The sequence below is a fragment of the Triticum aestivum genome, chromosome 4B, assembly GCF_018294505.1.
Source record: "Triticum aestivum cultivar Chinese Spring chromosome 4B, IWGSC CS RefSeq v2.1, whole genome shotgun sequence".
NCBI lineage: Eukaryota > Viridiplantae > Streptophyta > Magnoliopsida > Poales > Poaceae > Triticum > Triticum aestivum.
In genome coordinates this window covers 303800768-303808285 of record NC_057804.1, presented here as the reverse complement: position 1 = coordinate 303808285, position 7518 = coordinate 303800768, and positions in this window count along the sequence as shown.

The window sequence follows — 7518 nt, the reverse complement described above, 5'->3', positions numbered from 1 at the left end:
ACCACAACCGTCACGAGAGGTGCACAAACATCCAAATGCACATGATCAGGTTAATGTATCTATACCACCATTTAATGGCCGTTTTAAACCTGCTTTATATATTGAATGGGAGTTCGACGTAAAAAATATATTTGCTTCCCATAATTTCAATGAACATAAAAAGGTTAAGGTTGCGGTTGGTTCTTTCACTGGTTATGCTTTGGTTTGGTGGAGTGAATATTGTCGGTTACACCCTGATTATATACCTACTACTTGGGATGATTTGAAACTTGCCATGCGACATACTTTCGTCCCTGCTTATTATACTCGTGACATGATTAAGAAGTTGCAACACTTAAAACAAGGTAGTGAAACTGTAACAAAATATTATGATGATTTACAAACTACCTTGTTGCATTCCTCTTTAGAAGAAAGTGAAGATGATTTTATGGATAGATTTTGGGGAGGATTAAACCGTGATATTCAAGAGATACTAATTCATGAAGAGTGTTATCCTATGGACCATTTGTTTCATCTTGTGATGAGGACATCAATACAATTGTTACACCCACAGCCCCTGCTGCTATACATACTGGACCAATTACTAGAGCTCGTGCACGCCAACTAAATTACCAGGTACTTTCGTTTCTTGGTAATGATTCTAATGTTCATGAGAATATGATGCTGCCTAAATTGGATACATTTGTTTTGCTTACAAATGAAGGGCCTAGCTTGGAGAAGGATGAACATTGGAGCAAGAACAAGCATGGAGATGATGGCATGCGCAAGGGAAACAAGAACGGAGTTACAAGTGATGATTTCAGGACTTTGAAGCCACCATAATGGGTGCATGAAGCCTTGGACGAAATATACAAGACGCCACTTCATAAATTTCGTCCCGAGGCTATTTTAGGTGCTGCGTCACCTTATTATTGGGCCAGGCCCATGTAATTTCGAAATACATAAGTATAGGCTATTTGATGAGGACATCAATACAATTGTTACACCCACAGCCCCTGCTGCTATACATACTGGACCAATTACTAGAGCTCGTGCACGCCAACTAAATTACCAGGTACTTTCGTTTCTTGGTAATGATTCTAATGTTCATGAGAATATGATGCTGCCTAAATTGGATACATTTGTTTTGCTTACAAATGAAGGGCCTAGCTTGGAGAAGGATGAACATTGGAGCAAGAACAAGCATGGAGATGATGGCATGCGCAAGGGAAACAAGAACGGAGTTACAAGTGATGATTTCAGGACTTTGAAGCCACCATAACGGGTGCATGAAGCCTTGGACGAAATATACAAGACGCCACTTCATAAATTTCGTCCCGAGGCTATTTTAGGTGCTGCGTCACCTTATTATTGGGCCAGGCCCATGTAATTTCGAAATACATAAGTATAGGCTATTTTTAGAGTCCGTATGTGTGGGGAAACAAGAGATAGGGTTGATTTCGGACCCCTCCACCAAGGGCCACGAAATTCCCCCCTCTTCCTCCATATATACAGCCCTTAGGGCATCGTTTAGACTTTGGGTTTTGTTTAGATTAAAAGTTCGCCATAGCTGCAACTTCGCGTACTTCGTTTGTGTTCAACGACCAGACAAAGGCGTCTCAGAACCCCACCTTGATCAATAAAGCTTTCATCTTATATTCGCAATATCCAGATTGCAATCTCAGTTTCTTGCTTGTTCTTCGTTTGCTCGCAGGAAACAGACCCTCGTGGTCAGGTTGATCGTGCTCCGGCGTGGTCAATAACCTCTCGGAGTTGGTTTAGCGATTGCTAAGGCGCGACGTCCTCGCACGTTCGTAGTCGGATTGACGAGGACATGACTACCTTGGATATGATCAAAAATATTGCATATATGCATATTTGTCAGGTGATTTCTAGTGCAAACTATTCAATAATCTATTTATGTTATCCAGAACAAAAATACTTCACACACTTTTGTGTTTTGTCTAATTGCAGGTGTATGGGACATTTGTACAATCCACATATGAAGATAAGAAAGAAAGAGATGTTTATTTGCTGTCCAAAAAGTTCTCTCACGTCACTTTTGGCCCAAGAGAAGATAGAGTCCGAGTCTCTCACGTTCTGGATTCAGATTCGGACTGCACAGACACACCTGACTCAAAACGCACACAAGTTTTTCATACGGACTCCGAATTGGGTGAATCTTTTTTTGTTGGAAACTAGATTTCGTGCACTTTCCAACCCAATTGGAATCACCTTCAAATTCGTCCGGAGCGTTGAGTTGTGGACGAAACAATCTGATGCTGCAGCAGAATCCGAGTCAAACTACAAGTCCAAAGGTGTTACATCACCTCCACTTGGGCCCATTGGCCTTGTACGACCTAGATTTAGTTTTAGGCTGCCTTGGGACGTCCTCCCACCTCCTTGGCCGCCACTCCTTGCTCCTATATAAGTAGATCCATCTAGTAGCTTTTCCTTGGGATTTGTTTAGTTAAAAGTTAGCCATTGCAACTTCGTGTACTTCGTTTGTGTCCAACGACCAGACCCAGACCGCTTACGGATCCCCACCATTATCAATACTTCATATATATTCGCAATATTCAGATTGCTTTATCATATTCTTGCTCGTTCTTCGATTGCTTGCAGGAATAGACCTTCGTGGTCAGGTTGATCGTGCTCCAGCGTGGTCAATAACATCTCGGAGTTGGTTTAGCGATTGCTAAGGCGCAACGTCGTGCACGTTTGTAGTCGGATCGTCAAAGTCGTCTCCACGAAATCGATAGTTATCATCTCATCGAAAGATCGGGACACCCTCGCCTCTATCACGGATCGTCAAAGTCGACTTCCACCAAAGCGAAATCCACCATCTCATCGAAAGACGGGACACCTTTGCCTCTATCATCCCCTTTTTGAAAACAAAGCCGTCCTCGGCGTTGCTTAATCTGAAATGTGGCTAACAAAAGAGACAAAGTATACATGTTGTATATGTATATGTCATCCATTTTTACTTCCCTTGATTTTTGCACATATGACACATGTATACATGAGTAACTTTCATAGATCATAAAATATAAAGCCAAAATATTATCATAAGTAGAAGGCATGAAAATATTGCAACTCAGTTTGCACATATAAGTGAAGCTCTTATTCATATCAAAAGATTGACAATATTCATCATTAAACCATCCCAACATTGGTGAATAAACCTTACTTGCATCAAATTTACATGCTACAACATGCTTAAATAAGCAAACATGCAGTAAGTCATTGGAAACAGAATCATCACCAAGATTAGAGGTCATATCAAAATGATTAAACATTGGTTCTTTTGCATCAATAGTTAATTCAATGGGTGCACTCAAAATTGTTGGTATTTCAGTTGTTTGATCACATGGCAAAGTCTAATTATCAACGTAGTCCTCTAAAATAGGTGGTGTGATCAAAGTAGTGGGTAGCCCATCAGATGGTGCATTCCAATTGACAAGGCATTCATCATTCTCATGTAGAGATGGAAGATCAGTACCTTTGTCATTACCTCTTATGATCAACTCAGATGATGTAGCCACTCTCTGGGGCGATGTGTCACATGGTGGAGGTGATGTAGTCCTGACAACAACGGATGTGGTTGTCATAGTATGCCTAGTAGTTGAAGGAACAATCATATCAACTCTTGGAATGTGCACCGTGCGCTTGTTCTCCTCGTGGCCAACACGTCGTTTTATTTTCTGTTCAGCTTTGCAAGCAAGATGAAACAAATGGTCCATAGGATAACACTCTTCATGAATTAGTATCTCTTGAATATCACGGTTTAATCCTCCCCAAAATCTATCCATAAAATCATCTTCACTTTCTTCTAAAGACGAATGCAACAAGGTAGTTTGTAAATCATCATAATATTTTGTTACAGTTTCACTACCTTGTTTTAAGTGTTGCAACTTCTTAATCATGTCACGAGTATAATAAGCAGGGACGAAAGTATGTCGCATGGCAAGTTTCAAATCATCCCAAGTAGTAGGAATATAATCAGGTGTAACCGACAATATTCACTCCACCAAACCAAAGCATAACCAGTGAAAGAACCAACCACAACCTTAACCTTTTTATGTTCATTGAAATTATGGGAAGCAAATATATTTTTTATGCCGAACTCCCATTTAATATATAAAGCAGGTTTAAAATGGCCTTTAAATGGTGGTATAGATACATTAACCTGATCATGTGCATTTGGATGTTTGTGCACCTCTCGTGACGGTTGTGGTATTTGCAAAGGTGGTGGCACGTCTCCCGCGATCGACAAAGCCCATGAATTGACTCTGGATCCTGTCATGATTAGTAGAACAAGAAACAAAACCCAAAAATAATGTTCCTATAACTACTAGGATGTGGTGGTAAAACGCTCACAGTAAAGCAAATATCAATGTCTTACAAGTTCTTACCATGCAGCAGGCGGTGATCGGCAACCAGCGGTGTCAAGTAACTCCGAATATTGAGTAAAGCGATTGCCAGGGGAGCGTACGTATACACGGTGTAGAAATATGTGGAGCTGGGTTGGCTATATATGGTAGCAAAAGATTAGCAATAATCAATTCAAAAATGCAATGTTGAATAAACGCTCAACGACGGTACTGTGCTGGTCCTAGGCTAGACCGGACTAGAGACGCGAGCCTAGAGCACTAATGAGGTCACGGCGTAGCACAACTAGCATCAATGAAGGATACTAAGTAGCTCTTGACAGCAAGATATAAGTGAAGATCACAATGGCAGTGAAGATAATGATAAAAAACAACTGCCAAGCAGGATATACAACAACTCTCTCTCCAACTTTCCTCTTGAAAAGTTTGAGACAATTTTCTGATAAATTCTTTCAAAGAATGCTACTAACTCAAGCTTTCCAATGCAAAAAGAATCACTCAATTCCGAGTTGATATGAGGAGTCAAAGAATTCTAAAACTGGCCTGAAAAATTGGAACAAGTTGTGTTCACGAACTTCGGAGGGCAAAAAGACCTATTTAGAAGCCGATTTTGAGGTGTCAAATATTGAACAAGCTTCTGCAACTATTTAGATGCGGCTCGTTGCTATCTTTAATTTGAGTACTCACGGAGCCAAAACTGACTTCGTATGAGGAAGATACACTTGTTTTACTGAACAGTGCGCAAAACAGATTCCAATCTGAATTCAGGTACGAGATTGATTCTAGATAGATCCAATTTTTTTTTCTTCTCTCTTTTTTTTCTCACGCCTTTTTTTCTTTTTCTTCTCCCTCTTTTTCTTTTTTTTCTTTCCTTTTTTCTCTCTTTTTTTTCTTTATCTTCTTTTTCTCCCTCTTCCCAAGACAAACTAGATAAGATGCAGATTCGATCAGGCGAAGATGTGAGTGACCTCAACTATGATTATGACAATGAATAGTGCGTAGCACATGGTGGAAATTGGTGGATGGGATGGTGGACAGCGGATGGGATAATGATGCAGCGGCTGCGTGACTAATGTGAACAGAACTCGAAACTCTAAAGGAACTAGACACTAAGACCAGCAACTCGACACGGCGATGCAACCGATAATTCAATAATGCAAACAATGAAAAGAAAATTGCAAAGGCTCAGTCTGGCTAGGACAAAGGATGAATAGATCTAACTTTTGTTTTGTGGCTTTTTCTTGGACAATAGGTAAGAAAAGAAATCTAATCTAGGAAAAACTGGAAATTCTCACCGAGCAACCTGAAAACTGATACCACTTGATAGAGACGAGGGTCCCGATCTTTCGATGAGATGATAACTATCGATTTTGTGGAGACGACTTTCACGATCCGACTACAAACGTGCACGACGTTGCGCCTTAGCAATCGCTAAACCGATCTCCTGAGGTTACTGACGATGCTGGAAGCACGGTCAGCCTGACCACGAAGGTCTATTCCTGCAAGCAATCGAAGAACGAGCAAGAATATGATAAAGCAATCTGAATATTGCAAATATATATGAAGTATTGATAATGGTGGGGATCCGGAAGCGGTCTTGGTCTGGTCGTTGGACACAAACGAAGTACACGAAGTTGCAATGGCTAACTTTTAACTAAACAAATCCCAAGGAAAAGCTACTAGATGGATCTACTTATATAGGAGCAAGGGGTGGCGGCCAAGGAGGTGGGAGGACGTCCCAAGGCAGCCTAAAACTAAATCTAGGTCATACAAGGCCAATGGGCCCAAGTGGAGGTGATGTAACACCTTTGGACTTATAGTTTGACTCGGATTCTGCTGCAGCATCAGATTGTTTCGTCCACCACTCAACGCTCCGGACGAATTTGAAGGTGATTCCAATTTGGTTGGAAAGTGCACGAAATCTAGTTTCCAACAAAAAAAGAATCACCCAATTCGGAGTCCGTATGAAAAACTTGTGTGCGTTTTGAATCAGGTATGTCTGTGCAGTCCGAATCTGAATCCAGAACGTGAGAGACTTGGACTCTATCTTCTCTTGAGCCAAAAGTGACGTGAGAGAACTTTTTGGACAGCAAATAAACATCTCTTTCTTCCTTATCTTCATATGTGGATTGTACAAATGTCCCATACACCTGCAATTAGACAAAACACAAAAGTGTGTGAAGTATTTTTGTTCTGGATAACCTAAATAGATTATTGAATAGTTTGCACTAGAAATCACCTGACAAATATGCATGTATGCAATATTTTTGGTCGTGTCCAAGGTAGTCATGTCCTCATCATACTTGCTACACATTTCTTTTGGCCAAAGATGAGACGGGATGTTGAGCGTTTTATTGCTCGCTGCACTACATGTCAGAAAGCTAAGTCACGACTCAATCCTCATGGTTTATATATGCCTTTGCCTGTACCTAGTGTTCCTTGGGAGGATATATCTATGGACTTTGTTTTAGGTTTACCTCGAACAAAGAAGGGGAGGGATAGCATATTTGTTGTCGTGGATAGATTCTCTAAAATGGCACACTTTAAACCATGTCATAAAAGCGATGATGCTGTTAATGTTGCTGATTTGTTCTTTCATGAAATTATTCGCTTGCATGGTGTGCCAAATACTATTGTTTCAGATCGTGATACTAAATTTCTTAGCCACTTTTGGAGATGTTTATGGGCTAAGTTGGGGACTAAACTGCTTTTTAGTACTACTTGTCACCCCCAAACTGATGGACAAACTGAAGTAGTCAATAGAACGTTGTCTACTATGCTTAGGGCTGTTTTGAAGAATAATAAGAAAATGTGGGAGGAATGCTTGCCTCATATTGAATTTGCTTATAATCGTTCATTGCATTCTACTACTAAGATGTGCCCTTTTGAAGTTGTGTATGGTTTCCTACCTCGTGCACCTATTGATTTGTTGCCTCTTCCATCTTCGGAGAAGGTTAATTTTGATGCTAAACAACGTGCTGAATTGATTTTAAAAATGCATGAGTTAACTAAGGAAAACATTGAGCGCATGAATGCTAAATATAAACTTGCTGGAGATAAGGGTAGAAAACATGTTGTGTTTGCACCTGAAGATCTTGTTTGGTTACATTTGCGTAAGGATAGATTTCCTGATTTGCGCAAATCAAAG